This window comes from Mixophyes fleayi, chromosome 10 (genome assembly GCF_038048845.1).
Source record: "Mixophyes fleayi isolate aMixFle1 chromosome 10, aMixFle1.hap1, whole genome shotgun sequence".
In the NCBI taxonomy this organism is placed as follows: domain Eukaryota; kingdom Metazoa; phylum Chordata; class Amphibia; order Anura; family Limnodynastidae; genus Mixophyes; species Mixophyes fleayi.
Genome location: NC_134411.1, coordinates 66,531,219 through 66,540,308, shown reverse-complemented (window position 1 = coordinate 66,540,308; position 9,090 = coordinate 66,531,219). Strand labels below are relative to the sequence as shown.

Below are 9,090 nucleotides of genomic sequence, written 5' to 3'. Positions count from 1 at the left end.
TTGTGTCAGTTGTTTTACGTCATTTAGCAGGGCATTTTTAATGAGTGTTAATGGCAAAAGGTAACAGAATTAAAGCAAGCCATTATTATGCATAAAAAGGGATAAAAATATGCAGGAAAATATAGCTAAATATATTTCTTGAAAGGGATAAGAAACATCTTTTTGAAATGTTTTGGAGCATTAATTTCATAAAATGTCCTTCGAGTCATATTGTAGTGTAGCAGATTATCCATTCATGACTGTACAGGAGTGTCTCCTGACGAAAACCCAAAAAACAGTGGGCAAATATATACTGTGCATGGAAAATACTGCTTTAGCTTAATCTTACACTCTCTTTACTCAGGGTCATGTAAATAATGCAGTCTATGTTTTTTTTCAATTCTCTCTGTTTGGCAACAATCCCGCTAACTACACATTTTTTTTTTACTTTTGCATCAAGCAAAGCAGCTTACCATTCAACAAAATGTTTATTTAAGTTGTGCATCTTCTGATTAGCGGCAGTGATGGCATTGAAATCTCCCCATTGGAGGGAGTTTTCCCAAATGCACATGTCAAGTTATTCCTCGTTAGTATAGTGGTGAGTATCCCCGCCTGTCACGCGGGAGACCGGGGTTCGATTCCCCGAAGGTGAGTCCTTAACATTTTTTATTTTTTCTGTAACATAAGCACTTGTGGGAAGTGTTGCATGCTAGTACGATTATTTCCTGCCGTGATGCAGGAAAAGACAGTAATATTTATGCATTAACCTTAGTTTAAATACAACTTACCTTTTTTGCCCACATTCATAGTTTATGTACACTTTCTTTTAAAGTCATTTAGAAAAAATCATTTTGGCCAAAAATTTAATTTATCAGGTGATTAACAAACACTTTAGATTAGCCAAAAACATTAAAAATTCCCAATTTTAGAAAACATATACTATTGTCCTCTGTGACAAAATATTTTATGTCAGTTGTTTTACGTCATTTAGCAGGGCATATTTAATCAGTGTTAATGGCAAAAGGTAACAGAATTAAAGCAAGCCATTATTATGCATAAAAAGGGATAACAATATGCAGGAAAATATAGCTAAATATATTTCTTGAAAGGGATAAGAAACATCTTTTTGAAATGTTTTAGAGCATTAATTTCATAAAATGTCCTTCGAGTCATATTGTAGTGTAGCAGATTATCCATGCATGACTGTACAGGAGTGTCTCCTGACGAAAACCCAAAAAACAGTGGGCAAATATATACTGTGCCAGGAAAATACTGCTTTAGCTTAATCTTACACTCTCTTTACTCAGGGTCATGTAAATAATGCAGTCTATGTTTTTTTTCAATTCTCTCTGTTTGGCAACAATCCCGCTAACTACACATTTTTTTTTACTTTTGCATCAAGCAAAGCAGCGTACCATTCAGCAAAATGTTGATTTAAGTTGTGCATCTTCTGATTAGCGGCAGAGATGGCATTGAAATCTCCCCATTGGAGGGAGTTTTCCCAAACACACATGTCAAGTTATTCCTCGTTAGTATAGTGGTGAGTATCCCCGCCTGTCACGCCGGAGACCGGGGTTCGATTCCCCGACGGGGAGTCCTTAACAATTTTTATTTTTTCTGTAACATAAGCACTTGTGGGAAGTGTTGCATGCTAGTACGATTATTTCCTGCCGTGATGCAGGAAAAGACAGTAATATTTATGCATTAACCTTAGTTTAAATACAACTTACCTTTTTTTGCCAACATTCATAGTTTATGTACAATTTCTTTTAAAGTCATTTAGAAAAAATCATTTTGGCCAAAAATTTAATTTATCAGGTGATTAACAAACACTTTAGATTAGCCAAAAACATAAAAAATACCCAATTTTAGAAAACTTATACTATTGTCCTCTGTGCCACAATATTTTGTGTCAGTTGTTTTACGTCATTTAGCAGGGCATTTTAAATGAGTGTTAATGGCAAAAGGTAACAGAATTAAAGCAAGCCATTATTATGCATAAAAAGGGATAAAAATATGCAGGAAAATATAGCTAAATATATTTCTTGAAAGGGATAAGAAACATCTTATTGAAATGTTTTGGAGCATTAATTTCATAAAATGTCCTTCGAGTCATATTGTAGTGTAGCAGATTATCCATGCATGACTGTACAGGAGTGTCTCCTGACGAAAACCCAAAAAACAGTGGGCAAATATATACTGTGCCAGGAACATACTGCTTTAGCTTAATCTTATACTCTCTTTACTCAGGGTCATGTAAATAATGCAGTCTATGTTTTTTTTCAATTCTCTCTGTTTGGCAACAATCCCGCTAACTAAACATTTTTTTTTACTTTTGCATCAAGCAAAGCAGCGTACCATTCAGCAAAATGTTGATTTAAGTTGTGCATCTTCTGATTAGCGGCAGTGATGTCATTGAAATCTCCCCATTGGAGGGAGTTTTCCCAAAAACACATGTCAAGTTATTCCTCGTTAGTATAGTGGTGAGTATCCCCGCCTGTCACGCAGGAGACCAGGGTTCGATTCCCCGATGGGGAGTTTTTAACTTTTTTTCTTTTTACTGTAACATAAGCACTTATGGGAAGTGTTGCATGCTAGTACGATTATTTCCTGCCATGATGCAGGAAAAGACAGTAATATTTATGCATTAACCTTAGTTTAAATACAACTTACCTTTTTTGCCCACATTCATAGGTTATGTACACTTTCTTTTAAAGTCATTTAGAAAAAATCATTTTGGCCAAAAATTTAATTTATCAGGTGATTAACAAACACTTTAGATTAGCCAAAAACATTAAAAATTCCCAATTTTAGAAAACATATACTATTGTCCTCTGTGCCAAAATATTTTGTGTCAGTTGTTTTACGTCATTTAGCAGGGCATTTTTAATGAGTGTTAATGGCAAAAGGTAACAGAATTAAAGCAAGCCATTATTATGCATAAAAAGGGATAAAAATATGCAGGAAAATATAGCTAAATATATTTCTTGAAAGGGATAAGAAACATCTTTTTGAAATGTTTTGGAGCATTAATTTCATAAAATGTCCTTCGAGTCATATTGTAGTGTAGCAGATTATCCATTCATGACTGTACAGGAGTGTCTCCTGACGAAAACCCAAAAAACAGTGGGCAAATATATACTGTGCCAGGAAAATACTGCTTTAGCTTAATCTTACACTATCTTTACTCAGGGTCATGTAAATAATGCAGTCTATGTTTTTTTTCAATTCTCTCTGTTTGGCAACATTACCGCTAACTACACATTTTTTTTTACTTTTGCATCAAGCAAAGCAGCTTACCATTCAGCAAAATGTTTATTTAAGTTGTGCATCTTCTGATTAGCGGCAGAGATGGCATTAAAATCTCCCCATTGGAGGGAGTTTTCCCAAAAGCACATGTCAAGTTATTCCTCGTTAGTATAGTGGTGAGTATCCCTGCCTGTCACGCGGGAGACCGGGGTTCGATTCCCCGACGGGGAGTCCTTAACAATTTTTATTTTTTCTGTAACATAAGCACTTGTGGGAAGTGTTGCATGCTAGTACGATTATTTCCTGCCGTGATGCAGGAAAAGACAGTAATATTTATGCATTAACCTTAGTTTAAATACAACTTACCTTTTTTTGCCAACATTCGTAGTTTATGTACACTTTCTTTTAAAGTCATTTAGAAAAAATCATTTTGGCCAAAAATTTAATTTATCAGGTGATTAACAAACACTTTAGATTAGCCAAAAACATAAAAAATTCCCAATTTTAGAAAACATATACTATTGTCCTCTGTGCCACAATATTTTGTGTCAGTTGTTTTACGTCATTTAGCAGGGCATTTTAAATGAGTGTTAATGGCAAAAGGTAACAGAATTAAAGCAAGCCATTATTATGCATAAAAAGGGATAAAAATATGCAGGAAAATATAGCTAAATATATTTCTTGAAAGGGATAAGAAACATCTTATTGAAATGTTTTGGAGCATTAATTTCATAAAATGTCCTTCGAGTCATATTGTAGTGTAGCAGATTATCCATGCATGACTGTACAGGAGTGTCTCCTGACGAAAACCCAAAAAACAGTGGGCAAATATATACTGTGCCAGGAACATACTGCTTTAGCTTAATCTTATACTCTCTTTACTCAGGGTCATGTAAATAATGCAGTCTATGTTTTTTTTCAATTCTCTCTGTTTGGCAACAATCCCGCTAACTAAACATTTTTTTTTACTTTTGCATCAAGCAAAGCAGCGTACCATTCAGCAAAATGTTGATTTAAGTTGTGCATCTTCTGATTAGCGGCAGTGATGTCATTGAAATCTCCCCATTGGAGGGAGTTTTACCAAAAGCACATGTCAAGTTATTCCTTGTTAGTATAGTGGTGAGTATCCCCACCTGTCACGTGTGAGAAAGGGGTTCGATTCCCCGACGGGGAGTCCTTAACAATTTTTATTTTTTCTGTAACATAAGCACTTGTGGGAAGTGTTGCATGCTAGTACGATTATTTCCTGCCGTGATGCAGGAAAAGACAGTAATATTTATGCATTAACCTTAGTTTAAATACAACTTACCTTTTTTGCCCACATTCATAGGTTATGTACACTTTCTTTTAAAGTCATTTAGAAAAAATCATTTTGGCCAAAAATTTAATTTATCAGGTGATTAACAAACACTTTAGATTAGCCAAAAACATAAAAAATTCCCAATTTTAGAAAACATATACTATTGTCCTCTGTGCCACAATATTTTGTGTCAGTTGTTTTACGTCATTTAGCAGGGCATTTTTAATGAGTGTTAATGGGAAAAGGTAACAGAATTAAAGCAAGCCATTATTATGCATAAAAAGGGATAACAATATGCAGGAAAATATAGCTAAATATATTTCTTGAAAGGGATAAGAAACATCTTTTTGAAATGTTTTGGAGCATTAATTTCATAAAATGTCCTTCGAGTCATATTGTAGTGTAGCAGATTATCCATGCATGACTGTACAGGAGTGTCTCCTGACAAAAAAAAACAAAAAACAGTGGGCAAATATATACTGTGCCAGAAAAATACTGCTTTAGCTTAATCTTACACTCTCTTTACTCAGGGTCATGTAAATAATGCAGTCTATGTTTTTTTTCAATTCTCTCTGTTTGGCAACAATCCCGCTAACTACACATTTTTTTTTACTTTTGCATCAAGCAAAGCAGCGTACCATTCAGCAAAATGTTGATTTAAGTTGTGCATCTTATGATTAGCGGCAGTGATGGCATTGAAATCTCCCCATTGGAGGGAGTTTTCCCAAACGCACATGTCAAGTTATTCCTCGTTAGTATAGTGGTGAGTATCCCCACCTGTCACGTGGTAGACCGGGGTTCGATTCCCCGAAGGTGAGTCCTTAACATTTTTTATTTTTTCTGTAACATAAGCACTTGTGGGAAGTGTTGCATGCTAGTACGATTATTTCCTGCCGTGATGCAGGAAAAGACAGTAATATTTATGCATTAACCTTAGTTTAAATACAACTTACCTTTTTTGCCCACATTCATAGTTTATGTACACTTTCTTTTAAAGTCATTTAGAAAAAATATTTTGGCCAAAAATTTAATTTATCAGGTGATTAACAAACACTTTAGATTAGCCAAAAACATTAAAAATTCCCAATTTTAGAAAACATATACTATTGTCCTCTGTGACAAAATATTTTATGTCAGTTGTTTTACGTCATTTAGCAAGGCATATTTAATCAGTGTTAATGGCAAAAGGTAACAGAATTAAAGCAAGCCATTATTATGCATAAAAAGGGATAACAATATGCAGGAAAATATAGCTAAATATATTTCTTGAAAGGGATAAGAAACATCTTTTTGAAATGTTTTGGAGCATTAATTTCATAAAATGTCCTTCGAGTCATATTGTAGTGTAGCAGATTATCCATGCATGACTGTACAGGAGTGTCTCCTGACGAAAACCCTAAAAAAAGTGGGCAAATATATACTGTGCCAGGAAAATACTGCATTAGCTTAATCTTACACTCTCTTTACTCAGGGTCATGTAAATAATGCAGTCTATGTTTTTTTTCAATTCTCTCTGTTTGGCAACAATCCCGCTAACTACACATTTTTTTTTACTTTTGCATCAAGCAAAGCAGCTTACCATTCAGCAAAATGTTTATTTAAGTTGTGCATCTTCTGATTAGCGGCAGAGATGGCATTAAATTCTCCCCATTGGAGGGAGTTTTCCCAAAAGCACATGTCAAGTTATTCCTCGTTAGTATAGTGGTGAGTATCCCCGCCTGTCACGCAGGAGACCGGGGTTCGATTCCCCGACGGGGAGTTCTTAACAATTTTTATTTTTTCTGTAACATAAGCACTTGTGGGAAGTGTTGCATGCTAGTACGATTATTTCCTGCCGTGATGCAGGAAAAGACAGTAATATTTATGCATTAAACTTAGTTTAAATACAAATTACCTTTTTTGCCCACATTCATAGTTTGTGTACACTTTGTTTTAAAGTCATTTAGAAAAAATCATTTTAGCCAAAAATTTAATTTATCAGGTGATTAACAAACAATTTAGATTAGCCAAAAACATAAAAAATTCCCAATTTTAGAAAACATATACTATTGTCCTCTGTGACAAAATATTTTATGTCAGTAGTTTTACGTCATTTAGCAGGGCAATTTTAATGAGTGTTAATGGCAAAAGGTAACAGAATTAAAGCAAGCCATTATTATGCATAAAAAGGGATAAAAATATGCAGGAAAATGTAGCTAAATATATTTCTTGAAAGGGATAAGAAACATCTTTTTGAAATGTTTTGGAGCATTAATTTCATAAAATGTCCTTCGAGTCATATTGTAGTGTAGCAGATTATCCATTCATGACTGTACAGGAGTGTCTCCTGACGAAAACCCAAAAAACAGTGGGCAAATATATACTGTGCCAGGAAAATACTGCTTTAGCTTAATCTTACACTCTCTTTACTCAGGGTCATGTAAATAATGCAGTCTATGTTTTTTTTCAATTCTCTCTATTTGGCAACAATCCCGCTAACTACACATTTTTTTTTTACTTTTGCATCAAGCAAAGCAGCTTACCATTCAGCAAAATGTTGATTTAAGTTGTGCATCTTCTGATTAGCGGCAGAGATGGCATTGAAATCTCCCCATTGGAGGGAGTTTTCGCAAAAGCACATGTCAAGTTATTCCTCGTTAGTATAGTGGTGAGTATCCCTGCCTGTCACGCGGGAGACCGGGGTTCGATTCCCCGACGGGGAGTCCTTAACATTTTTTATTTTTTCTGTAACATAAGCACTTGTGGGAAGTGTTGCATGCTAGTACGATTATTTCCTGCCGTGATGCAGGAAAAGACAGTAATATTTATGCATTAACCTTAGTTTAAATACAACTTACCTTTTTTGCCCACATTCATAGTTTATGTACACTTTCTTTTAAAGTCATTTAGAAAAAATCATTTTGGCCAAAAATTTAATTTATCAGGTGATTAACAAACACTTTAGATTAGCCAAAAACATAAAAAATTCTCAATTTTAGAAAACATATACTATTGTCCTCTGTGCCACAATATTTTGTGTCAGTTGTTTTACGTCATTTAGCAGGGCATTTTTAATGAGTGTTAATGGCAAAAGGTAACAGAATTAAAGCAAGCCATTATTATGCATAAAAAGAGATAAAAATATGCAGGAAAATATAGCTAAATATATTTCTTGAAAGGGATAAGAAACATCTTTTTGAAATGTTTTGGAGCATTAATTTCATAAAATGTCCTTCGAGTCATATTGTAGTGTAGTAGATTATCCATGCATGACTGTACAGGAGTGTCTCCTGATGAAAACCCAAAAAACAGTGGGCAAATATATACTGTGCCAGGAAAATACTGCTTTAGCTTAATCTTACACTCTCTTTACTCAGGGTCATGTAAATAATGCAGTCTATTTTTTTTTTAATTCTCTCTGGCAACAATCCCGCTAACTACACATTTTTGTTTACTTTTGCATCAAGCAAAGCAGCTTACCATTCAGCAAAATGTTGATTTAAGTTGTGCATCTTCTGATTAGCGGCAGTGATGGCATTGAAATCTCCCCATTGGAGGGAGTTTTCCCAGAAACACATGTCAAGTTATTCCTCGTTAGTATAGTGGTGAGTATCCCCGCCTGTCACGTGGGAGACCGGGGTTCGATTCCCTGATGGGGAGTTTTTAACTTTTTTTCTTTTTACTGTAACATAAGCACTTGTGGGAAGTGTTGCATGCTTGTACGATTATTTCCTGCCGTGATGCAGGAAAAGACAGTAATATTTATGCATTAACCTTAGTTTAAATACAACTTACCTTTTTTGCCCACATTCATACTTTATGTTCACTTTCTTTTAAAGTCATTTAGAAAAAATCATTTTGGCCAAAAATTTAATTTATCAGGTGATTAACAAACACTTTAGATTAGCCAAAAACATAAAAAATTCCCAATTTTAGAAAACATATACTATTGTCCTCTGTGCCACAATATTTTGTGTCAGTTGTTTTACGTCATTTAGCAGGGCATTTTTAATGAGTGTTAATGGCAAAAGGTAACAGAATTAAAGCAAGCCATTATTATGCATAAAAAGGGATAACAATATGCAGGAAAATATAGCTAAATATATTTCTTGAAAGGGATAAGAAACATCTTTTTGAAATGTTTTGGAGCATTAATTTCATAAAATGTCCTTCGAGTCATATTGTAGTGTAGCAGATTATCCATGCATGACTGTACAGGAGTGTCTCCTGACGAAAACCCGAAAAACAGCTGGCAAATATATACTGTGCCAGGAAAATACTGCTTTAGCTTAATCTTACACTCTCTCTACTCAAGGTCATGTAAATAATGCAGTCTATGTTTTTTTTCAATTCTCTCTGTTTGGCAACAATCCCGCTAACTACACATTTTTGTTTACTTTTGCATCAAGCAAAGCAGCTTACCATTCAGCAAAATGTTGATTTAAGTTGTGCATCTTCTGATTAGCGGCAGAGATGGCATTAAAATCTCCCCATTGGAGGGAGTTTTCCCAAAAACACATGTCAAGTTATTCCTCGTTAGTATAGTGGTGAGTATCCGCCTGTCACGCGGGAGACTGGGGTTT

The 9,090-nt window shown here is 34.6% G+C and overlaps 3 non-coding genes across 3 annotated transcripts; all 3 read left to right on the top strand.

The window, feature by feature from the left end:
* The first annotated feature begins 3,387 nt into the window (after positions 1-3,387).
* TRNAD-GUC (transfer RNA aspartic acid (anticodon GUC)) lies at positions 3,388-3,459 on the top strand. Its single transcript has one exon. It is a non-coding gene; the product is annotated as a tRNA-Asp (tRNA).
* A 2,756-nt stretch (positions 3,460-6,215) lies between these two features.
* TRNAD-GUC (transfer RNA aspartic acid (anticodon GUC)) lies at positions 6,216-6,287 on the top strand. The gene has a single exon. It is a non-coding gene; the product is annotated as a tRNA-Asp (tRNA).
* An 871-nt stretch (positions 6,288-7,158) lies between these two features.
* TRNAD-GUC (transfer RNA aspartic acid (anticodon GUC)) lies at positions 7,159-7,230 on the top strand. Its single transcript has one exon. It is a non-coding gene; the product is annotated as a tRNA-Asp (tRNA).
* The last annotated feature ends 1,860 nt before the right edge of the window (positions 7,231-9,090 follow it).